Source organism: Rhinolophus ferrumequinum, chromosome 8 (genome assembly GCF_004115265.2).
Source record: "Rhinolophus ferrumequinum isolate MPI-CBG mRhiFer1 chromosome 8, mRhiFer1_v1.p, whole genome shotgun sequence".
NCBI lineage: Eukaryota > Metazoa > Chordata > Mammalia > Chiroptera > Rhinolophidae > Rhinolophus > Rhinolophus ferrumequinum.
The window spans coordinates 23,020,212-23,047,506 of record NC_046291.1 but is presented as its reverse complement, the minus strand read 5'-3'; positions in this window follow the sequence as shown (position 1 = coordinate 23,047,506).

Sequence of the window (27,295 nt, the reverse complement as noted above, 5' to 3'; positions counted from 1 at the left end):
GCACTTTAAATCAATATTACTCAGTTTAACTTAATACCTTCAAAATCAGGGGTTCCAGAATGAATGATTATCATAAGTATGTGTGCTGGTGGGATAAGATTGTCTTCAAATTCTAGGTCAACACTCTGATATGTGCTGTATTGTGATTTGGATCCCTCATACAAACGTGACTCCTCCATGTGCTCGATTCACTCCACATAGCTCTCTTTCAGTTTCTTTTCTATGTTGCAAGCCAGAAAGAACTTACAACAAAAACCTGATAAAGCATATTTGGTTAAGTCAGGGGAAGGAAATCTAGGGCCTCCTATAAAATAAGCCTGTTGTGTTGTTATTATTATAATAGTTCCCTCTGCTCCCCTCTGAGAGAATAGAATGGGTCTGGAATGACTTGTTTGTGGTTGATTGTGCTATACCCCAGTACGTGGTTTCCTTTTTTAACCTCTTTTCCTTATTTCTCACTAAAAATTACATCTCCAGTTAGACAGAAACATAGCACCTGTCCTGACTTCAGGCTTTCCTTTGCCAAGGTGCACTTGGTGAAGCCATGATCAGATTCTCCCGAGGCCAATCAAACAGGATAATCAGCTTGCCCAGACTGACCCAATTAAGTTTAATTAGTTGTTTTTTTATCTTTAAATTTCCTAGCCAGGTGGATTTTATGATTTTTATTAAACGATGAATAAGAGCTGAATCTTTGGAATTGGCCTCTCTGGTATTTTTTTTGTTGTTGGTAATAAAACTGCAGGAAATCTTCAAGTCTCCATAAGGAAGTCAAACGATACTTAAAAATAAGTTTGCTTCTCTTTGGCTCTCTTTTAAACAAAATATGTTCCTGTCTCAGTTTGAACAAATATCAGTCTCATCTATTATTCTTTGCCATGACTGTGTTTTACTGGTGAACCTTACATGGTGGCAATCTCACCACTCCTCAACTGGTGACTTTTCAATGTTTTCTACTAGTTGGAAGTCAACTGGATGAGTTTGAACTTAGACAGTGAAAAAGGTTTCAAGGAAATAGTGAAGGATCTAGAATGAAAGCAGAATTAAAGTAAGCCAGGAGTTGAATTAGATGGAGAATAGGACTCCTACGAGGTATTTGCCTTGGAGAAAATAAATAAATAATTGTTAATAATGGAGGGAAATAAGGATTATGGAAATGGATGTGTTGAGCTTTTCACATTGAGCTATTTTGTAATCAGTAATTTTATACAGATATTACCAATATTATGTGCCAGGGCACTTGCAAAGTAGTTTTTTTGTTTGTTTTATTTTTGTTTTTTTTACTCTATATAATTGAATGTTAGCTATTCTCATTTATATTTTTTTTAAATAAAGTTTATTGGGGTGACAATTGTTACTAAAGTTACATAGATTTCAGGTGTACAATCTGTAATACATTATCTATATCTCATATTGTGTGTTCACCACCCAGAGTCCGTTCTTTTTCCATCACCATATATTAGACACCATTTACCCTCTTCTAGAGCCCCTCCCCCCTTACCCTCTGGTAGTCCCTAAACTATTGTCTACGTCTATGAGGTTTTTTTCTTCATTTGCTTGTCTTGTTCTTTTGTTATTTTCAGTTTTATATACCACATATCAGTGAAATCTTATGGCTCTCTACTTTTTCTGTCTGACTTGATTTCGCTTAGCATTATAATTTCAAGATCCACCCATGTTGTCACAAATGGCACTATTTCATCATTTCTTACCACTGAATAGTATTCCATTGTGTATATATACCACAACTTCTTTATCCATTCATCTATAGAAGGACATTTTGGTTGTTTCTATGTCTTGGCCACCGTAAATAAAGCTGCAATGAACATTGGAGCACACATGTCTTTATAGATAAATGTTTTTAAATTTTTTGGTAGATACTTAGGAGAGGGATTGCTGAGTCATACGGTTATTCTATTCTTATTTTTCTGAGGAACCTCCACACTGCCTTCCATGGTGGCTGTACCAGTCTGCATTCCCACCAACAGTGTATGAGGGTTCCTTTTTCTCCACAGCCTCTCCCACACTTGTTACTATTTGTCTTGTTGATGATAGCCATCCTAACTGGGGTGGGGTGATATCTCATTGTGGTTTTTATTTGCATTTGTCTGATGATTAGTGATGTTGAGCATTTTCATATGTCTATTTGCCATTTGTATGTCCTCTTTGGAAAAATGTCTTTTCAGGTCCTCTGCCCATTTTTCAATTTCAACTGGGTTGCTTGCTTTTGTTGTTGAGTTGTATGAGTTCCTTGTATATTTTGGGTATTAGCCCCTTATCGGAGGCACTGTTTGCAAAAATATTCTCCCGTTCAGTTGGTTGCCTCTTTATTTTGTCAATGGTTTCTTGCTGTGCAGAAACTTTTAAGTTTGATATAGTCCCATTCACTTATTTTACCTTTTACTTCTCTTGCCTTTGGAGTCAAATTCATAAAATGCTCTTTGAACCCAAGGTCCAAAAGATTAACACCTATGTTTTCTTCTATGCAGTTTATTGTTTTAGGGCTTATGCTTAGGTCTTTGTTCCATTTTGAATTTATTTTGGTACATGGTGACAGATAGCAGTCCAGTTTCATTCTTTTGCATGTGGCTTTCCAATTCTGCCAGCACCATTTATTAAAGAGGCTCTTATCTCCATTGTATGTTTTTCGCTTCTTTGTCAAAAATTATCTGTCCATATTTATGTGGTTTTATTTCTGGGTTCTCAATTCTATTCCATTGGTCTACGTGTCTGTTTTTCTGCCAGTACCATGCTGTTTTGATTACTGTTGCCCTGTAGTACAAGCTAAAGTCAGGGAGTGTGATACCTACAGCATTGTTCTTTTTTCTTAGGATTGCTTTGGCTATTCGGAGTCTTTTGTGGTTCCATACAAATCTGTTGATTTTTTGTTGTATTTCTTTAAAAAATGCCATTGGGATTTTGATGGGGATTGCATTAAATCTGTATATTGCTTTGGGTAATATGGTCATTTTAACTATGTTGATTCTTCCAATCCATGAACACGGAATGTCTTTCTATTTCTTTGTGTCTTCTTCAATTTCTTTTAAAAATGTCTTATAGTATTCAGCATATAGGTCTTTCACATCCTTGGTTAAGTTTATTACTGGGTATTTTATTCTTTTTGTTGCAATTGCAAAAGGAATTGTGTTTTTTTTTTAATTTTTCTAAGAGTTCATTGTTAGCATATAGGAATGCACTGAACTTTTGTACGTTGATTTTGTAGCCAGCAACTTTACAGTATTCGTTGATTGTTTCTAAGAGCTTTTTTGGTGGAGTCTTCTACATATAGCATCATGTTATCTGCAAAGAGTGACAATTTACCTTCTTCATTCCGAATCTGTATGCCTTTTATTTCTTTCTCTTGCCTGATTGCTCTGGCGAGGACTTCCAACACTGTTGAAAAGCAGAGGTGCTGGGGGACAGCTCTGTTGTGTTCCTGAATGCAGAGCAAAGGGCTTCAGTTTTACACCATTAATTATGATATTAGCTGAGGGTTTGTCATATATGGCCTTCATTATGTTAAGGTATTTTCCTTCTATATCTATTTTATTAAGTATTTTAATCATAAATGGACATTTTATCTTGTCAAACGGTTTTTCTGCATCAATTGATATATGATTTTTGTCCTTTATTTGTTTATGTAGTGTATCACATTAATCAATTTGCATATGTTGAACCATCCTTGTGCCCTTGGGATGAACCCCACTTAGTCGTGATGGATAATCTTTTTAATGCATTGTTGCATTCTATTTGCTAGAATTTCGTTTAGGATTTTTGCATCTGTATTCATCAGAGATATTGGTCTGTAGTTTTCTTTTTTTGTGTTATCATTACCAAGTTTTTGCATCAGGGTAATGTTGGCTTCATAAAATGAGTTAGAGAGTATTGTCTCTTCTTCCGTTTTTTGGAACAGTTTGAGTAGGACAGGTATTATTAGATCCTCATTGAAGATTTGGTAGAATTCACTAGTGAAGCCCTCTGGTACTGGACTTTTGCTTTTGGGAAGGTTTTGGATGACTGATTCAGTTTTGTTACTGGTAATCAGTCTGTTTTAACTTTCCAGTTCTTTGTGATTCAGCCTAGACAGGCTGCATGTTTCTAAGAACTTGTCCATTTCTTCTAGGTTATTGAATTTGGTGGCATATAGTCCTTCATAGTATTCTTGGATGATCCTTTGTATTTCTGTGGCATCCGTGATAATTTCCCCTCTTTCATTTCTGATTTTGTTTATTAGTGTCTTTTCTCTTTTTATCTTAGTGAGTCTAGCCAAGGGTTTTTAAATTTTATAAATCTTTTCAAAGAACCAGCTCTTTGTCACATTAATTTTTTCTATTTTCTTTTTGTTCTCCATTTCGTTTAGTTCTGCTCTGATTTTTATTATTTCCTTTCTTCTGCTGACCTTGAGTTTCATTTGTTTTTCTTTTTCTAGTTCTTTAAGGTGTAACATGTGGTTATTTATCTGGGATATTTTTTTGTTTCTTGAGATATGCCTGTAATGATAGACATTTCCCTCTTAAAATTGCTTTTGCTGAACTCCCCAAATTTTGGTAGGTTGTATTTTCATTCTCATTTGTTTCTATGTATCTTTTGATCTCTCTTCTTGTTTCTTCTTTGACCCAGTCATTCTTTAAAAGTATGTTGTTTAATTTCTACATATTTGTTGTTTGTCCTGCTTTCTTTTTGCAATTAATATCCAATTTTAAAGCCTGTGATCGGAGAATGTGCTTGGACTTGCAAAGTGTTTTACTTTAATTTTCTCAGTTAATTCTTACAACAATGCTGGGAGGTGATTATACACTTCTAATTGGTAGACAATTGCTTAGTATTACCATTAAAGCATACCTATGATTCTCCCTTTCTTTTCTGTTCTTTTCTTTCTTCTTTTTGGTCTCTCTCTCTCACTTTGCCTATCTCTTGTCCTTGTCTTGTTTCCCCATCTCTTCTTTCTCTTCTCTTTTTCTCTTCCTCCTCTCTTTTTCTGTCCTTCCCACCCCTTTCTTCCCCCTCTTCTTCCCCTGTATTCCTCCCCCAACTTTCCATCCTTTAACTCAGTGCTTTTCAAGCTTTTCTGTACATTGTAATCACTTGGAGAGCTTGTTAAAAACACCAGTTGCTGGCCTCTCCAGAGTGTCTGGTTTAGTATGTCTGGGTGAGGGCTGAGAATTTACGTTTCTACTAACAACTTCCCAGGTGGTGCTGCTTCTGGTCCAGGGACCATACATTAAGAAGAACTTCTTTAACTGACATCAATGACCTGGTTTCTGCTTCCAACGTTAAACCAACAAAACTTGAGATCAGTGTTAGAATTTGTTTGTAAAATTGCCTGTACTGCCTGAGGCAATCTTCATTGTCATTCCATGTAATGAAAAATGATGTCGTAAATACTTAAAAATTGCATATTTGATAGCTTTTCTGATGCAGTATTATAATATTAATGCTATCAATCAGAATTAGTTTCAAAATGGGAAAAAACGAAGCTCCCAAATTGGGGTAGTCCCTGAGCTGTACGTAATGCCGCCACAGTGAATTGTGAAGACAAGAAAATTGCAAAAGTATAAGCGATTGTAAGATTTTTCACCTGATTTAAACAACTTCTAATTTTATGTCCAAGGTAATTGCTTTTTGAATCTATTTTTCTTTGCCTCTGCTGTCTCTTGCACTATTAAACCATTGCCCCCGATACACATTAAATGTGATTTAGTTACCTGATCTTCGGGAAGAGATGTTAAAACTTAAAAGTGTTCCTTTCCTGGTTGCTTGGAAAGAAACAGCTGTTGTCGATTGGCAGGACCACGCTGGAGACAGAGTAAGAAAGCCAGGGGGACACAGAACAATGATAGAATGAAATTCCTGAAAACATTGTTCAACCCTAAATTTGAAAATAAAGTTCTCAGCAGCATTTGATTCTTCCATCCTCCTAGAAACATCACATATTCTTTTCTGATACTCTTTGTATCTCATTGGCAGCTCTTTCACCTCCATTTCCTTGGCTAGATCTCCTCTCCATCCTCTAAATGTAATGTTAAAACACCTTTGCATCCTGAAACCTAGTTTCTCTTTACAGTCATGTGTAAGTGATCTTATACAGTTTCATATTTGAAATAATGTATATATGCTAGAGCATTCCAAATTTATATCTTCAATCCTGACCAGTCCTTTTTATCCAGACTTCTGTATCCTTCTGCCTACATGATGTCTGTATTTAAATGTCTAATTTTTATCTCTATTGTACCATGTTTATAAACAATGTCTTTGTTTTTTCTCAAAAACAATTTCTATCCCAGTCTTATTTATCTTAGCAAATTGTATTTCCATTTCCTCAGTTGCCCAGGCCAAAAATGTATGTGTCCTTCTATTTTCCTCTCCTTTATATCTCTAGTCCATTAAACGACCCTATTATCTCTGTCTTCAAAACATTTCTCGTTATAGTCACACTTGTCCAAGAGTGAAAACCAAAAACACTGGTTTTCCCTTGGACGTCTGATTTCCCTCTTTAGCCCATACCCCTCTGTAGTCTGTCTTCACAGAGCATCCAGGGTGATCTTGTAAAACACAAATTTTATCATGTAATGTTTTTGCTCAAAACCCTCCAATAATGCCCCTTCATTAGACCCTCAGTTACACTGATTTCTGTGACCATAAAAAGCCTCATTTCTTGGCTCTCTGATTCACCTTTACTTTCACTAACTCAGGATTGTGGCTCACTGCCTATGCTATCCTGCTTCTTACCTCTTTGTCCTCTAGAATGCACTCCTCTGCTTGAAATATTCTTTCTTCCTCAATGCCTATCTCCTACTAACTACAACCTGTAAAATGTCTCTCTTCTATTAGACTTTCCCAGACACCACTTCTTTCTCATTCCTTCTTCCTTCCATGGTGTGATTGGTTAGAGAACTGCTTCCTTTGCTCTTCAAATGCCCTATGCACATAATTTATCATTAAATTGGGAATTAGAGTGCCGGAGCCAACCACCCACCAGATTTGGACTACTCACATTTGGATTTGTGTGTGTGAGAAAAATAAACTTCCATTTTATTCATACATTCTTGGCTCTTATTGTTACAGCACTTAACCTAAACCTTAAGTGATACACTAGCTGAAAACAGTAAAGCAGAACTGAAATGCTTATTACTTAAAACTTATCTTTCCACCAGGTACCTGGTGTAGCTCAGCTCCATTTTCTTTGAATAGGACTTCTTTGAAGCCCCTTTAGAGAATGAAGTCCTGGATAACTGAAACTGTGCATCCCCTATTTCTAGGATCTGTTCAAAATACACGGACAGCAGGCATGTCATTAAACTACTTTTCATGTTATATGTTTGACCTATGCAAACTGAGCAAACGTCCTCTCTTGGGAATTAGGAATTTGGCTAAGAGAAAGGCAGAGGCTGGGGGTGGATTCATGTTCCTGGAAGTAAAACCAATGAAGACACAGAAGCACCTCTCCTGATGTCTCCAGAGATCTACTTCTTTGTGCTTTTTTTCAGGTCCGGTTGCTCACATGACTTCCTTGCCTGTAGTAAGATATCCCTGTATCCTTAGAATCATTTTTTTTTTTTTTTGGATAAAAATTTTAGTTTTTAATAGTTTTGCATTCAGAAAAAAATGGTAAACATAGTACAGAGAGTATACTTCATGCCCAGTTTCCCTGATTACTAATATCTTATAATAGTGTGGTACATTTATAACACACAATGAAGCAATATAGATATGTTATTATTAAAAATGTCAATAGTTTATTCAGATTTCCTTAGTTTTTGCCCAATGTTCTTTTTCTGCTCTAGGATCTCCTTCAGGGCTATCACATTACATTTGATTATCATGTCTCCTTAGGCTACTCTTGGCTGTGACAGTTTTTCAGATTATCTTTGTTCTTGATGACCTTGGCAGTTCTGAGGAGTATTAGTCAAGTATTCTGTAGAATATCTCACACTTCTGATGTCCTAATGCTTTTATCATTAAACTTCCCATATGTGTTTTTGAAAGGAAGACTAAAGAGGTAAAGTACTATTTTATCACATCAAATCAAAAGTACATATTAGCAACAAAGTGCCAGTTTATATCATATTAAGGGTACATAATGTGAATATTGACCTTAATTGCCTGGCGGAGGTAATGTTTGTCAGGTTTCTCAATGATAAGTTTACTCTCCCCCGCCCCCTTTCAATACTGTAGTCTTTGGAAGGAAGTTACTATGTACAGCTCACACTTAAAAAATAGGGTATTCTATTTTATTTAGGACTAAGTCTTTACATAAATAATTTGACATTCTTCTGCAGAGGCGATTTTTCTATTCTCTCACATTTATTTAGTCAATTGAGTTTATTTATTCAATGATTTATTCATACATATACTATGGACACATGAATATATATATATATATATATATATATATATATATATATATATATTATATTTGGGGTCATAATCCAATATAACTTAATTATTTTGTTGTGTAAAGTGTTCCAGTTGTGGTCAATAGGAGCTCTTTCAGTTGGCTTCTGTGTCCTTTTGACATCGTAGTTTGTTTATTTGTTTACTTATAGCTTCTTTGCTTTCCAGCACAACAAGAAGTTTCAGGTTCATGGTGTACATTTCCTGCTCCAGTCCTAGAGTCAACCATTTCTAAGGAGCTCCAGTTCCTTTTTAATGGAGAATAGCCTTTAAAAAAATCAAGGTCTGAGTACAAGGTATGCTCATTGCTAGTGGGGTATCATTGGTTCCAGGTTCTCTCAGCTGATAGATAAATACATACTAACCTGTATATATACACATATCTATAAATATTTTCTATGAAGCCATCTGTATTTATATTAAGCAACAATTGAATTTGTACTTAATGAGTCCACCTCTAATCCATTACCACATGGATCATTCTACCGTGTTTCTGCAAAAATAAGACCGGGCCGTATACCATATTTCCCCAAAAATAAGACCGGGTCTTATACTAATTTTTGCTCCAAAAGACACATTAGGGTGTATTTTCAGGGGCTGTCTTCTTTTTTCATGTACAACAATCTACATTTATTCAAATATAGCCATGTCATCTTCTGGAACATCGCCATAACATACTAAATGTGTCCATCTGGCTGATGATCTTAACTGAGGCTTATTTTCGGGGTAGGTCTTATTTTCAGGAAAACATGGTATCTTATTTCCTTTGCCTAACTATAATATCTTACTCTAATAATGAAAAACCTGGCTCTCCCATCTGCCACCCATTTGCTTAATTGTTCAATTTCATTACACATGTATTTCAGTATCCGGTTGTTAACCTGTATGCCAAATGGGATATAACTGTAAATTAGAGTACAGTGCTTATGTATAGTATCTGTTGCCTTTAGTCTTAAAGACTTTGCCCATTTCCAAAGTTACTTGGGTCAGCACCTTTTTCCCTGGTTGCATCGGTGAGGTTGTTTCCAGTATTTGTAATACAGTTAAGATTGTTTTGTTACATTCTGTATTCCTTCTGCGATTGCCTGATTTGTTAATTATGTATTTATTTTTTAATATTGCTAAGGCCAGTTTGAGTTAGTTTCTGTTAATTGTAGCCAAACCAACTTTAAAACACTTTACAATAAATCTGTGGAGGAGTAGGATTTGTAAAAGTAAGGCAGTCCACATCCAGCCTAAACGATGCCTTTGAGTGAATTAGAAAAGTTACTTCCCCCTGACCTTATGAGTTTACTCCCTTCTGCCAGAAAATTGACATAATAAATTACAAATTGAGGGAGACTGTGACATGACTGGTAAACCTTGACAACTTGTTCGACATTACAAGTGATCTTTACCCATGTATCAGGTATGAGAAGAATAACTAAGTGGGTAGACAATTTGTCAGTACTAATATGCAACTGTGTAAAAGGAGTATGCATCTGTGATGATAGGACAGACCCTGTGACAGAACAGCTCCAGAAACTGATACTCAGAAAAGTTCCACAGTCCCTGCCTGGAAGTTTGGTAGGCAGAGTGAAGAGAAAAAAACAGACAAGCTCCACAGGATCTGAGACCCTGCAGAGAACCAAGGAAGAAACTCAAGTTAGTAGAGCCAGATGACGCACCAAAGGTTTGTTTCAAGAAGGAGAGGAAAGGTGAATTCCAAGAATAAGTTCAAAGTAACACTAACATGAAGGACTAAATTAATGGAGCCTATACCTAGAGTGCTTTAAATAAACCTCCCATAAGAAAGAATGAACTTTGTCTGGAGCAAATTGTTAACTTAACAGCATATATTTTATCAATTTATGTGGTTTTCTTTCTTTTTTTTTTGATTCACATAATTATTTTTTAAAATATAAATGATTGCCAATATTTTAAGAAATCAGAAGATTGCATATAAAAATGTAGATTTCTGTCTCCTTTTGAGCAATTGGAAGATCTGACCACATGGGCCTCTATTGCCACCTAACAAAAGGCTGGAGCAGAATTGAGTCTGCTCCCCCCGCCACCCCCCACCGAGGGACATGAACCTATGGTTTGCCAGCATCCCTGTCATTCTTGCTGTTTTATTCCTGAATTTCTGAGTTTATAATTTCTGGTTCAAAGTCTGGATCTAGGGGTGACATGGCCACAGGTATGAAAGTTTCAATGTAACAGAAGCAAGGAACCCAGTGAATCACTACATCCATACCTCTAGTCTGGCACTCCAAGGCAGAGTGTGAGTGAGATTGCATTGTCATCATTAATGCTCTATTTTTTCACTAATCATATCTATTTCTTGGTCTTCTATGATGCATAAATATTGTAAATTTGTTACTGGTACATAAAATTTCTCGTACTTTGTATCTGTTCTTGTGTTTTGTAATTATTTGTTACATAAAATTTCTTGTACAATAATATATTAAAAAATAAATGCTAAAAATCCTTCATAATACAAAAGCAAGTCCCTAAATGTAAACAAACAAAAATTGAATTAAAACATTAAAACAAAAGATTTTTTACCTGAAAGTTTGGGCTAAAAGCATGGGTGCACATTATACACGGGAGCACATTATACACGGCAAACTACAGTATATTGTATTTGGTTTTGGTTATTTTCGAATAATGTTTATTGCTACTTTTTCCATTTTAAAATTCATTTTTCAATTTTTAAAAAATAAAAGCAAGATAGAAATTTAATTTTACTTTCTTGATCATACAAATATTATACTATTATTATAGGCAGTTTTAAAATCCCAGGAAATTTTTCAATGTAAGGGTTATTATCCACATACGATATAGAAGAATCTCATATAAATATTTTATGAGAAAACCTTTTGATTTTGAGTAATTTAGCTCATGGTCCACCACTCAAATAAAAAGAGCAAAATATATACTCCTTAGTACTATTTAATGTGTTGTGTTATTTCTTTATATAGAGCAATGAAACATGAGGGACATTTTGTTCAACTCCATGTCACAGCAATTCTGCCTTTCAATTTCTCTTCTGATGCCATGCTTGGTATCTGCTTATAGACTTGTAATACATTTTTCTCCCTTCCAATTTCAATTTGCAGACATTTTAATTAGTCATGTTCTACCAATTCTAACATGGTCTCTCAGTTTTCTTTGCAATTCTGTCACTTGGTAAAATTCTTCACTCTGATATAAAATTAATAAGAATTGTGCGATTATTAATACTATTAATATAATATCAGGATGTTTGACTCTGTCTCACTTTTTTTTTTTCCAACACACACACACACACACACACACACACACACACACACACACACACACACTAGTTCTCTGAAACAAGCCCTCTTCTTGGGTTAGCTAACTAAATAGATGGTCACTGCTTTTTTTTAGTGCTGTCCTACCTCCTACTGGTCTTATGGGTAAGAAATTAAATTGGTGGTTATTCACACTTTGAGGACCATTTGAAAATTTGATGAAAACTATAAGATTCTCAGAACAATGCACATAGATGAATTAGTATACTGTGTGTGTGGCAGGAGGGAGGACTTGATTTTTGGACTTCCTGAAGAGTGGACCCTAGATTAAATACTCCTGCATTAAATTGCTAATCCAAGTTTCTTTGGAGGTTTTTTTCAGTCTCCTGAGATAGAAGAACACACAGGTTGTGTGTTGGCTACATGTTTTCACACTCTGCTCTTTCTCAAGAGAACAAAGTGTTTACCGCTAATCATTGTTAGTAGGACCAATAACTGTAATTAATAACGACTGGTGTAAATATAGTCTTTTTCTCAAAAAGTTTTCACCTATACGTGTAAAACAAATGGCTTGCCTGCACCGGCCTGAGGAATTTCTCTTTATGTTCAATAGAGTATGTGATTCTATGACTTTCTTACTAACAACATTTCTGCAAAACTTTGAACTTTGATAAACAGAGATGCAGATTTTCTTCTCATGTTCTTCCCTTTATGATGGTTTATATTCTGTTTATTCTTTTTTAGTTTCTAAGTTTCCCCCATTCCCTCTCCCCTCGTCTTTCCAGTCTAAGGTCTGTTCACCTGCTCTGAAAAACTAGAGTAGAGAAAAGATACCACTTGACCTCCTCCAACAAGATCAACAAGCACATAGGAACAGATGCTTTCGTGTGCATCCAGGAGGAAGGCAGACAGATTCTTCCCTGGAGGTCAGTGGAAACATTTCCATACCTTTTGTATTTGCAGTCACAGTACTTTGTGACTTTCCCTGGGAAAATCCTCCATAAACATCACAACAAATTGCCTCTTTGCTCTGCCTTTTGACATCTGGACCACTTGACCCTGTGTTGATTTACTCCCCTTCTTGTTGGTTTCTGTTGATTCATTAATCATTTGCCATTGGCACTCACAAGAACTGGATGTCACTTCCTTTCCTTCAGCAAACCCAAAGGGAGGCCCTTGATTTTTCTTTTTTTTTTTTTTTAATCTTTTGTAGTTAGCATCAAACTGGACGTTGAGTGATTAATTTGGGTTTGGGAAAAAGATAAGCTTTGTTTCTCAGCTTTAACATGATAAAGAAGGGTTTGCTAGCCTGGTCAGTTAGAGTGGTGTTAGAAGGTATGTGCTTCTGTCATTGAGTTTGAAACTTCTGGTTGGAGAGGCCTACTTAAAAGAACGGAACAGTTTCTAGTAATCCGGTAAACTCTTACCAGACATAGTAGGTAAATCATGAGGCTTTGAAAACATTGCTTTTTTTCTTTTTTTTTAAAGTTGTTGAGTGGGTTTCATGGACCTTCAAGATATTAATTAAACTATGGTCAAGTTTTAAATATACTCTTCTTCCTGGCCATGTTGTTAAGTGCTAACCATTCTGTGTACTGGAAGGTGATAGTAAAAATCTCACATAGATCGATTGGAGTACTATGTGACATTTGAAACTGGAAAATTCTTTAATATTTGGAAAAGAACAGTTTTCCCAATATTTGTTTTATTGATTGTCTTTCTAATAGTGACTTTGGCCAAATAGACTATGGGATTTGCGATACTGATGATATTTCTATTTATGAATAGAAATTGTTCTCACTATAAAAATTCCTGTTGGAGCATTACATTATATTTCTGGGCATCTGGGCTCCAAAATAGTTTTTGATGTGTGTATGCCAGATATTAAAAATAAATTGCTGAGAAAGACATTATAATTGATTGTAAATGTTTTTGCAGGAATCGGTATGTGGTTTTCCTTATTGATTTTTGTAAAGGCAAAATTAAGTTATACTGAATTACTGTTGTAATTATTAATTGTCAGCATAATTATAAAATTTTCCACCCAGACAATCAAAGCATTCTACTCATTTCTCCAATTAATTAAATAAATGGAAAGTTAAGTAATTAGTGTAAATCCAGAGAAACAGAGCAACGACCAAACGTGTGGTTATTTATTGATCTTTTGCTAAACAAATCATTTTCTGAAGATTCTTTAAGCCAGTAACATCTAGAAAGTTATTTAGACATGTGTTTCTTGGAAAAGATAATGTTTGCACAGTGTTTGGATTATAGTAGCATTAAAACAGCATATACAACAATTAAAACAAAGCTTTTATGAAATGCTCATTGTTACAGGAATGAACTTTTAATTACAAAGGCCCTAATGAATCTGCGTGGAGGACAGCATTTATCTTCCTCCTCCTCTCCACCCTCCCCACTTCTTTCTTCTTTTTAATAAAATCCTTTTTACTTTTATGTTCCTTTGTATTTTGAGACTCTGGGAAGAACTGAAGCAAAACTACTGAAAAGCCTCACAATAATCCAATCCAGACATAGAAACTTTTACAGATCTCCTAATGAGGCAACCTGCTGGGTAAGTAGCCCCATTTTGTAGTCCGACTAGATCTTTTTTGACTAGAAAAGCTCATGAGTTCATAGCCGACTTGCTGAGCTTAATGTGGGCGATGTACATATTTGACTCTAGGAAAGAAGACAAGAATGTTTTGATGAAATTTTTCTCTTATCAGGCACTCACCCAGTTAACAGGTCCATAAAGAATTCTCTGTATGCCCAGCTCTGTCAGTAGCGATGCAAATAAAAATTCATGCTTCCTTATCTATAATTCTGAAATCCCAAATCTCAGAAAATTAAAAGCTTTTCTTTGACTGCAAAATCTGACATCAACTGAGCTGAGATGACTTACAATCTTTTTAAAACTATACTCAATTTGAATATTCATACATTTAACTACAGAATATTAATGTGTTGAGTTATGAGGTGCTACTTCAGACATCAGTGGAGGTATGAAACAGAGATAGAACTGTCTACCAGACTTTGCTGCATATTGTCTCTCTAAGATCTGAATAATTCTGAATTCTGAAATGCAGCCCAAGAGTTTTAGTTAAGGGACTGTGGACTTGTGCTACCATAGTTGTAAATAATTTGGCAAAATGTTTTATAATCAGTTCTTCATTACTTTTTTACAGTATATTGATTTCATATTATGATCGATTACTTGTTGGGCAAACTTTCTAAGAATAAAATATATTTTTTGAAATATTTTTCTATTGAACATATACTGTATGTGTGGTTCCCACTGAGTTATATTGTGTCATTTTTTTACATATATAAAAAATATGTTTATTCCCCCACCTCCAGACACTTTTAAATCCAAAGATTAGCAAACTATCCATGTCTTCTGTAACTTTTCTTACCTTAATATATTTTCCATGTAATTTCATATCAGTATCATGAATGTTCGTCTCATTTAAAATATAATACTTTCACTTAAAATATAAAATAAAAGTAAATAAAAGTATTATAAAGAACTTCCATAAACTCATTACTCAACACTTTAACAATTAATAACTCACAGCCAGTCTTTTTCATTTACACTGTCACTTACTTTCTCTCCTATATTGTTTTGGTACAAACCCAAGATACTTTATTATTGAAAAATTAATGACAAAATGGTGGTATTTTGAATATGCATGGTCTGTTTGAAATGAATCGCGTGTGATGCTCCTAATTTTTGTTTTTGAAAGCCCTGTTAGCATCCTGCTGCTCATAAAGACTATATATAACCAGAATACCAATAAATGCTAATACTGGCAGATTGGTTACCTATGGCAATATGTTTTCTCAATGCATAGTCATTTTTGAAGTCAGCTTTCTTCTTTTACCATGATAATTGCCAGTAGGTCAGAGGAGCTAACTGCTGTAGTGCTGGTTCTGAAATGCTCAATGGTGGTATTTAAAACTTGTATTTACAACAGCCAATGAAAGTGACCAGTGTGGACATTAAATTTACTATGTCTGATGAAGTTGACTGGTTCTGATAAATCAATGGTGATAAGGTAACATGATGCACTAAGTGATCATATGGAAAATATTTGAGTTTTCATGGGTGCATGGTCTGACTACCTGACCCTGTATGCTTTCTAAAAAAGCAATGTTTTGCTTTGTTTAGAAATCAGCAGTTTCTAAAAACATATATCTGTTATACTTTTTAATCTTTGATATTTTATATGATTTAAATAGGTTTACATCAGAAATATAACTTACACCACTGGAATAATAAAATAAATTGTTTACATGTAGTACATATTGAAATGTACCTCCGGGAATCAACTAAATCCTAAATAAAGTATCCTTTGCTTAGAGAGTTTTTGGTTATGTATTTTACCATGATTTGGTGGAAGCTCCTATTATATTCAGGGAGAAGGAAGTAACTCAGTGACTCAAACCTCGAGAATCTTATGAAACTATATTGAAGCATTATTTCAGAAGAGATGAGTAAGGAAGAGAGAAGAAGTAAGGCACTGTCTTGAAATGCTTAGAAATGTATTTCAGTGAATCGTGGAGAACAGTAGACAGTAGAAAAGGGTCAATTCTAGTTCCATATTTTCTTACTTCCAACCAAGGAATTGGGTTTATCAGAATTACTATTACACATCCTATTCTTACAATCTACTGCATATCCATATTCTACAACCTAACGTGTATTTATTATTATGTACTTAATGTATGTTTAAATGTTTATAACATTTTATTTTGAAATAATGTCAGTTACAGAAAAAAATCCAAGAATTCAAACAACTCCCATTTACTCCTTAACCAGTTTCCTCAATTGCTAACATTTACCGCATTTGCTTTATCATTCTCTGAATATACACATGCACACACACACCCACACACACAATTAGTTTTTCCTGCACCTTTTGTATGTTACAAATATGCTATCCCTTCACCCTTAAATACTTCAATGTACATTACCTAACAATAAGAACACTCATGCACTTTTATACAACTCAGAACAATGAACAAACTCAAGAATGTTATATTGATATAATATTGTCTAATCTATAGACATCACTAAAATTTTACCAATCGTGCTATATTCTGTTGATGGTTGTATGTTTATGCATATGTGTGTGTATTTTCATGCAGTCTAGTGTCCACTCCAAAATCATACATTGAGTTTATTTGTCATATATCTTTAATCTGGAACAGTTTTCAGTATTTCTTTGTCTTTCATGACCTTGTTATTTTTTAAGAGTACAAACTAGTTATTTTTTAGAATTGTGCTCAATTTGGGATTGTCTGATGTTTCCATATAATTAGATTCAGGATATGAAGAATTTAAAGGTCCTTAGAGAAATGAGGCATACATGTAAGGGGTATATACCTGGCAAAGAAGACAGTATATTATTAATTTCTTCTTTATTAAACTGGTACTTTAATGTGCTTCAGTACTGTATGTCAGCTTTTATTCACTGTTTGCTTTTAGGCAATCAATGTTTTTACAAACAGATATCTGTTATCTTTTTAATGTTTGATATTTTTATGTGATGCAAATAGGTTTGTGACAGGAGCACCACGATGTGAGGGTATGTCCTCAGCACATCATATCAGGAAGCACATGATGTTGGTTTGTCCCATTACTAGTGATGCTAACTTTGATCGCTTGGATAAGGTGGTGTTTGCCTGGTTTCTCCACTAGACAGGTGTTTTTTCCCTCTTTGTTGTTACTAAGTAATTTGTGAGAAGATACTTTAGGACTGTGTGAACTGTTTGCTTATCATCAAACTTTCAACCATTGGTTTTATTTTCCAAATTATTCTTACGTGATTGACTCATTATAATGGGTACAAATGTTAATTTTGTAACTTCAGCATTGTTTCTACATTTGTTAGTTGAATTCTACTGTAAGGAACAGATATGCTTCACCTCACTGTGTTTGTTTATTTATATCAGCATAGATTTATGGATTCTTTTATTAAACCAAATTGAGATACAATTTACATATATAAATGCATCCATCGTAAGGGTGCAATTCAATGAATTTTGACAAATATAAATACCTACAGAACCACGACTACCGTCAAATTATGGAGCAGTGCTGTCACGCTAAAAAAGTTCCTCATGCCCTCACCTGGAGGTTCCTCCTGCCTTACTCCAAACCCAGGCAAACACTGATCTCCTACCTGTATCTATAGATTCGAGTTCCCTTTTATTTTGTGTCTGCCCTCCTTCAGGCAGCCTAATGTTTTTGCTGATCATCCAAATTGTTGCATATTATCAGTAGTTTGGTCTTTTTTTATTGACTTTTTATCAAAATTCGTATGTACAGATATTTGAAAGTTCCATTTTATTCATTATTTTTTGCTTTTTATTATTTCCTTGTGGTTTTCTTTGGCTTACCTTTTTTGTTGTTTTTGTTTTTTGTTTGTTTGTTTATTTTTAAAGTTTTTAATTGAGGAATTCAATTAATTTAATTAATTTTTCTATTTTAATTATTCTGAGCTTTAGTTTTTAAATTTTCATTTGGTTACTGCTTTCAGTGGAGTCCAGAGGTTATGATACATAGAATTTCTTAAAAGTAATGATACAAAAAAAATTATCATTTTGGTGTGTATTTTGCTTTTCTTACAAGAATTGTTCAATATGATTTTTAAAATTTCTATATAGGTAGGCCTTTAAAATATTTGTTATTAATTTCTAGTTTTTGTTTTGAACATAGTATGGTTCATAATATTTCTAGTTTATTTTTTTGTGCACTTAATTTGTTCTTGTATTGAAAGTAGTATGTTAAATTCTTTTATTATTAGTGTATGTTTCCTTGCTATAGTTTCTCTTCTATAGTCTCTACTTTTTAACATTTTTAGAAACTCTGGGAAATGTTGCATTTGGGGAAATGTTAATTCCTTCACATATTGAAGCTTTCATTTAAATACAGTTAACAGTCATGCCTGCCACCCTATGAGGGTAGACTTTATATATCCAGAGTGAAACAATAAATATCAGAGACAGCCAGTATTTCCAGTGGTTACTACGTTATTTGATGTAGAGTTACAACTGTTTCAACTTTATTGTGAATTGTGACTGTTAGCATTATAAATTGCTTTTTTTTTTAATTCAGATAACCTAAAGTTGATTGTGTTCTCTATCTTCTAGTCTTGCTGAAAACATGGTATTCATGTGTTTTTATTTGTTCATTTTGTTGATCTGCATATTTTTGGAGGATGTGTGGAGAGATTTGGATTTAGGCAGCTACATTATCTTGGCTACTTAGAAGTCCTTTTACTGTATATTTTATTGTGCATGATTATGAAGCTGGTGATGTCATTTTTGTTCAAATTGATTTATAATTGATCACTGTTATATTAACAGACACGCAATATTTGTTGCGTATATATTAAGTGTCAAATTCTGTGCTGTGTTTAGTGTTGGAAGTGTGAAGAGATTGTGACATGATCAATATTCTAAGGGATTTGTATTCTAGTGAAAACATAAAAAATAATTTTCATGTAATTTGATAATTACTCTTGTCTTATCACTTTCTACACGATTTAAACGGTGAATGTATATATTTCTCATTACCACAGTTTTCTGCTGGCAAATGGGAAGCTCAAAAGCTCTTCTGTGTAATTGAACAGCAAGATTATATCTATCTTATAAAATTGTTGGGTGGCAACTACAACCAGTTTTTGGTACCAACCAAAAAAACCAAAAGTACCAGGGAAGAATGGTTTACTTTTATTCCTATGATAGGTTGGTCTTCCATGGATAAACAATAAGAGATAAATAAGATCGAGTCATTGTGTTCCACAAATCAGTGGAGAAAAACACATGTAAAGTTATTTAAAAACAAACAAAGATTTGTGATAAGTGCTATAATGATGGTATATTTGAGGCATGGACAAAAAGATATAGACAAAGGACTACGTAAGTTTAGGTGTCGGGGGACATCGGGAGTTTTAGAAGCAGGGGGCATTTTCAGAAAGTTTGGGAAATGTTGAATATGGGGAATTGTTAATTCCTTTGCATATTGAAGCTTTTATTTAAATACAGTTAACAGTCATGCCGACCTCCTTATGAGGGTGGATTTTGTATTTCCAGAGTGAAACAATAAATGTCACAGACAGCCAGTATTTCCAAGCTACAAGTTGACAGAACTTTTGACTAGATTGCATCCTATAACTGTTATACTTCTGAAATAATTAAATGATGTTTTCTTTGTCTTTGTAAAAGGAGGTGTTTACATAGAAGCCTAGAAGGCATAACTTATGTGTACAAGTATGTCGACTCAAGATTGATTTCTAGATAAAAAAAATAGCTGGTTTGCCAGCAAGAATTTTAACTATTGAATCTGCTATGATTCTAGGTTTAATTAGTTGTTTATCGCTTACTTAAAACAGATTGATGATGTGGATTTGAAACAGTTTGTGATCATAACAAAATTGCTTATATAGGATTTTTCCTCATATTTTTCTTCTCAGAATATGTTCAGCCTGTCAGATAGTGTGCCTAATTCAAATAAGCACACCCCAATCCTATCACATGTGTCAGGTAATATTGCTCAATTAGTTTGCATAATTTTACAATAGGAATCATATTTATTTTCTGTATTAGTTTTCATAAACTGAATATAGCTCACAATTTTATGTCTGAGCACCTGAGATGTGTAGCACTCTGTTCTTATTAGTTAAGGAAGGCTGTATGATATGGAATCAATTTTAAGGATTGTTTGACCAAGAAATTGCAAGCTAGTGGTGAGAGGTCTGAAGATGGGGCATATCCAGGTTCCCATCACCTACCCAGAGGTTTTAATGTTACAAATTTTGTTATTCATATTTTAAAATATAAGATTTGGATTTCTGGCTCTCTTGAAAATTCAAGGTGTCTGGCAATTCTTGGCCTAAGTTCCCATATGGCAAATCTCAACTATAATGCAGAGTTGTTGCCTCCCTTCACAGGGGTCACATTCTCCAATTTTACAGTTTCTACCTTCTGTTTCTATATACTTGCCTACTTCACTGCCTGGTCATTGTAGGCACTTGAGCTTAAATGGAAGCATATCTGACTCACATTTAGAATACCAATATTTCCAAACTTAAAACTCTCTTATCTTTATTTTTATAAAACATATATGCAGTTATAGTGATAAGATAAACTATGTTCCAGCCAGGTCAGGTACAATTTTACGAAATCAATTGGATGTTCTAGCAAGACTGTAAGAGTGGCCATGTGTGTTCTTATATGGAAAATACTAGAAAACAATGAAGAAAGGAGATCCAAAAAAGCATGCATCTAACTCTGTTCACTGTTCTGAAAATTACTCTTTACTGCTTGAGAAAGATTCTTACTTTTATAAATATTTAGTAGTATATATACTATGTGTAGTTAGTAAACACTAGAGAAATGATTTCAGAATGGGTAGAAAATAATCATTAATTTCTTTACATTTATTTTTAATTTAGATATACATTATCTACATATTTTAGTACATTGTGGCTTATATGTGTATCTTATAAACTGGCAATTATGTGTTTGCCAATATGTAATTGTTTTTATAGTCAGGAAAATATGGATTGCATGTCTGTTTAGTCTTTGCTTGGTAGAGATAAAGATATTACTAGTAACTTAACATGGCCCAGTTATTTTTTGTTGTCATTGTTTTTGGAATTTAATGATGTAGTATCTTCGTGGAATTCTGGTCCAGAAAAGGTACTGACTACAATGAAGTTTCACAGAGATTTAAGACAGAGTCAAAGGCCCATGATGGGTTTTTCCCAACAAATTTATAAGTGTAGCAAAAGAAGATTTATGATCTTAAACTTTCCACTGAGGACATTTTCTTTTCTATTCTTCTTCAAAGCTTAATGTATAGATCAAAGGTGAGAAAAGCAGGTTGGGAGAAAAACTATACTACAAGAAGGCGATGTTTTTAAAAATTGTAATTTTCTCCATTTCCTTGACTATATTTAGCAAGAGCAAAAGGTAGGGAATACCAAGTCCTGATCTTGCACATTGCAGCATAGAACATTAATCTTAAAATTCTTTGGTAGTTATTACATAACTTTCGTCTCCCTTCTGCCTCTGTCTACTAAATCAGGTTTATAAGTAACTTTAAAGACTATGTTTTTATTAGTTTCTATTCATTAAAACATTATCAGTAATATTATTTTAATAATTATTGCTATGTTCATAAAAGTCTAACATTTTATGCACTATTTTTTATTCTTCTTCTTAGACATTTTTCAAAAATATTTATTGAATACCTACTAAACCAGGAATTCTGCTCGGAGCTAGAGTAAGTGATTATGAATCTAGATTTTTTTCTAGATCATGGTTAAAATTCCAGGGCTACCAAATTCCTTAATACATGAACTTGGACAAGTTACTTAAATGTTTTCAGCCTCAGTGTCTTTATCTATACAATAAGGGGACTATAAACTATCTCAAAGCAGGAAAACCCTCTAGTAGTCAGAATTGATTGAGGGGCCATGATTCTTTGTTTTTATGATTTAAGTTAGACTTCTCTTCACTTGATTTAAAACTTTTTCACTTACACAGTGGGAGTAAGAATTTACTTGACTGCCATCTATTTCACTTCTAAGAATACCATGATCATCTAGCCAAGCCATAGGTCTCTGTGAGTCAGACTATTCTGATTACTGCTTTGACTCTGCTGTCCATTGTGGTAACAGTGCAGAAAGAGCAACCACAGAGTTCTTCAAAGGTGCTGGAGCTCCTCTCATGAATTTGTTTCTCACAATCATGGTGAAAACTGTGTCCTCTGGACCTTTCCAGGATGGGGTGAGCAGGTCTCAAATGGAAACTGCACTCTAACATTCAAATGTAATTAAGCCTCTGGGTCCTTTCCTCTGAAGTATACTAAGGCAGTTTTGACATTTTATCTTAGTCATTGTGGGCTACCTTTGGGTCCATGTTCCAACCACCCAACCAAGCAAACTGTAGAGATCTTTCTTACTCACCAAACTGCAACATGATGTTCAGCATCTCTGCTTAGCAGGCCTTGTCAATACATTGGGCCTGATCCAACTTTGTTTCTTCCACTGCTATTTTATACCATTAATATTCATTCTCACATGTTCTCCGCCAACCCCCACCCCCAGTGTCTGTCTGAATAAGTTGGAAAAATTGTGTAGTTCTTTTGGAAAGAAGCTCACCTCCTCAGGGTCACAATTTGAGGCTAGTTTAGCTTTAGAGGCAAAGGAAGGTCATGGGAGAAGCTGATGAGGTGAACTTGGAGTGTCTTACAAGGCACTTTCTCAGGGGAGGCTCTGTCAGTTTTCTCAGGCAAAGCAGGGCTGATCACCTCAAATGGGGGTGGAGTGGCTGCTTCTACTGGCAAAGAAGCGTCAACAGAATTTAGGCGTTCAATGTCCCCAGTTTTGTCAGGGTCTTCCCATATGTTCCTGTTCTAATATTTAGGACTTAATTTTTCCCCCCAATCCATGCCCTTATTTAAACAGCGGACATGCTGTGAGGTTGGGAATTCAATGTGTGTTGTAATTCTGCCATTCACAGAATGAGATTCAGATTTAAATTTCAGCAGCCTCAGTCCTGCAGCTATAGGAGCTAAGGGTTGCTTTCAGAGTGGATATAGAAACTCACAGATCATTTGTACAGTGCCTGAGCTGAGAATTTGAATCCCTGAACTCATCCTCTTCTCTCCCTCATTTGTCCAGCACAATTAGAAGCAATCAGCCAATCTCATTATGCTCATTAGTTTGGCAAAAATGTTGTAAGGCATCATCAAATGCATGGTCACCCAGAAACTTGTCTTATAAGTATTTGATAAGGAATATCCAGTGGTGATATTTTCCATATCTCTATTGCCACATCACACTATGAACTCAGTGCTCTCTTTACAACTGGAAATAGTCATTAGTGCCTTTAAACCTAATCAGACTAGAAAATCAATTCTAGAAACCACAGAACCAATTCAGAGCACTCATCCTTAAGATATTGTGTCTCCAGAATCACTCTCAGTACCAAAATTTATATTAGTTAGGGTTCTCCAGAGAAACAAAAACAATAGGAATATATGTCAATGTCTGTTAATATCTATCTATCTATCTATCTATCTATCTATCTATCTATCTATCTATCTATCTATCTATATCTCTCATCTATCTATCAAGAGATTTTAAGGAATTGGCTCACAAAATTGTGGCAGCAACTATGTTTGACATTTACAGGCCAAGACAGCAGTCTGGAAATTCAGACAAGAGTTGATGTTGCAGTCTTAAGTCCAAAAGTGGTCTGGGGCACAATTCCTGTCTCTTCAGTGTCCCTCAGTCTTTGAAGGCCTTCAGCTGATTGGATGAGGCTTACCCCCGTTACGAAGAGTAATTGGCTTTAGTCAGAGTCTATTGATTTAAATGTTAATCACATCTAAAGAACACCTTCACAGCAACACCTAGGTTGGTGTTTAAGCAAATAACTGGGCACCATAGCCTAGCCAAATCCACACACACATTTTACCATCTCAGCATTACTGTGAAGATAATGTAAACATAATATAATCTAGCTAACATCTTAGTTTAGTCCATAGTAAGCACTCATACAAAGTTACTATTAATAATTACTGTTTATTTAATACCTGCTAAGAGCTGTGTTAGGTTCTTTTCTCACTTAACACTTACTACCTACTGAAGTCTGTACTACTATTTCTATTTTACAGATAAGCACAGAAACTGCTATAGGGGAGTTACAACCATCATATGAAACTGTCCGACTTGCCAAAGGTAGTGAGTGCACTCAATAGCTTAGATTTTTGCCCCAAAACTTCTCATTTTTTTTCTTCCAGTGATCAGAGCACTATTTCTCACTGTCACTCTTATTGTTGGGCTACAGTTAAGTGACTCTTGGCTCCAAGGTCAGATGGACATAGATTATATTTTTGCCCCAAAACTTCTCATATTTTTTCTTTCAGTGACCAAGCACTATTTCTCACTGTTACTCTTATTGTTGAGCTATAGTTAAGTGACTCTTGGCTCCAAGGTCGGATGGACACAGTCACCAGACATCTAGTCCCTGCATACGCCTGGCCTCAGTGATGCGTTTAGGATGGACATAAGACTCAGCTAGAGAGTGACGGAGAAAAAAACAAAACATGTTTTTTCTGCTGGGCCTGCTTAGAGGATAGGAGGGGTGGGGGATATTGGCTGACACCTTTTTACCTGGGAAGGCGAGCCTGCCTAAGAATGTGCACCACCGGGGAAGCGATACAGCTGAGAGATAGAACATTACCTGACAATGGGTCCTGACGATATTTCCTGGCCTGTCATGACAGCACAGTTCTCAGGAAACTCAATCATGTCTTAAGCCATTAAACTAATACTTTTGTCTTAAAATTTGGCTAGTGGTGTTTATGTCCTAGATAATACTGGCATAAAGTCTTTCGGTACACTGACATGGCACTTGCTCTCTGGCATTGTAAACCAAAAGAGGACACCGGGAGCAAGAGGATTAGTGTGCCCTGGGAGTATTTTCTCTAGAGAACATAAAACAATACCAGACTAAAACTCCATCTACGTTTCATTAACACCATGGGTTGGCAGTGCTGAGCAATGTCAATGATACAATAAATACTCCTTCCTAAAATGTCCTCTGTTGGTCTAAGTTCTAAACAATTGTTCTAGTTACTTTTGAGTTTTAATGATATATATGTAACTACGGTTGACTTGAGACATGCCGCTGCAGATACACAGTTTCAATTCAAGAATAAACGAAAGAGGTTTTTTAATAGATTCAGATTCAGCTGGGCCTGATTTTTAAATGTTTACTCTAGTCACTCTATTGTACTATTTTAATGAGAAACTCAAATCTCCAGAATGACAAAAATGACAGATATGAAGTAAGTCACATTCTATTTTTTCCACTTTACAATCACTGTGCTTTTAGCATTTATTTCAAATCTACTGCCTAAATGGAGGAATATGTGGTACCACATGGGTTGAAGGCAAGAACAGTGACCAATGCAACGTTAAGCATTTCTGACCCATTACAAATATACCAGGAGTTCTCCAAATTAACATCCATGTAAACTATAGCATTTATTAAAGAATTCATTACTATAAAATCTTGTAAATTTTTTAAAAAGTTCTTATTAAAAATATAGCTAACATACAGTATTATATTAGTTTCAGGTGTACACCACAGTTATTCAATATTTATATACCTAAAGAAGTGATACAGCAATTTATGACACTGTACCATGCTATCACGATATTATGGACTCTATTCCCTATGCTGTATATTACATCCCCATGACCGATATTGTATACTTGGAAATTTGAACCTCTTATTGCCCTTCACCTTTCCCCCCTTTTACATTCTTCAATTATAGTTGACATTCAATATTTTATATTAACTTCAGGTGTATAGTATAGTGGTTAGACATCTATATAATTTAACAAGTGATTCCATCTGACTAGTCTAGTACCCACCTGGCAATGGCATAGATATTATTACCATATTATTGACTATATTACCTATGCTTTACGTTACATCCCCTTGACTATTTTGTAACTACCGATTTGTACTTCTTACTGCCTTCACTTTTTTCACTCTGTACTCCCCAACCCTGTTCCATCTATCACCGCAATAAATTTAGTACCCATCTGACACCATACATAAGTATTACAGTGTTATTAACTACATTGTTTATGCTATACCCTATATCCCCATGACTACTTTGTAACAACCAATTTGTACCTCTTAATCCTTTCCCCTTTTTCACTCCCAAAACATCACTCCTATCTGGTAGCCATCAAAATATCCTCTGTTTCTATGTGTTTGTTTGTTTTGTTTGTTCATTTTGTTCTTCAGATTCCACATGTAAGCGAAATCATATTGTATTTGTATTTCTCTGTCTGACATACTCCACTCAGGACAATCAGTTCCATCAATGCTGCTGTAGATGGCAAGAACCCATTCTCTTCCATAGCTGAGCAATATGCCATTTTAAATATGTACCACCTCCTCTTTATCCATTCATCCATCGACAGACACCCAGGCTGCTTCCACCTCTTGGCCTTTGTTAACAATGATCCAATGAACAAATGGATGTACACGTCCAATTGAAGTAGTGTTTTGGGTTTCTTTGCATAAATACCCAGAAGTTGAATTATTAGGTCCTTCTTTGTCACTTGTAATCTTTGCTTTAAAATCATTTTGTCTGGTATAAGTATTGCTACTTCAGCTTTTTATTTCTTTCCATTTTCATGAAATATCTTTTTCCGATCCTTTTATTTTCAGTCTGTGTGTGTCTTTTGATCTGAAGTGAGTCTCTTGTAGGCAGCATATGTAAGAGACTTGTTTTCTGTTCAGCCACCCTATCTTTAGATTGGAGCATTGGATTCATTTACATTTAAAGTAATTGTTGCTAGATATGTAGTTATTGAAATTTTATTATTCATATTTTTTATTTTTATTTTTTTCTTAAAGAAGTCTGTCTGGAGGGTGATGTCATAGGAATGGCGGCAGCGGGGTGCACTTTTTGAGTTCTCCTCCAGATCTTATCACAAACGGGACATCTATAATGCATCAAAGGACTCTCTGCTCATCACGCAGAACAGCTAAAAGACTCGTGCAAGGATTACTTGAAGGTGGACAAATTGGGCGAG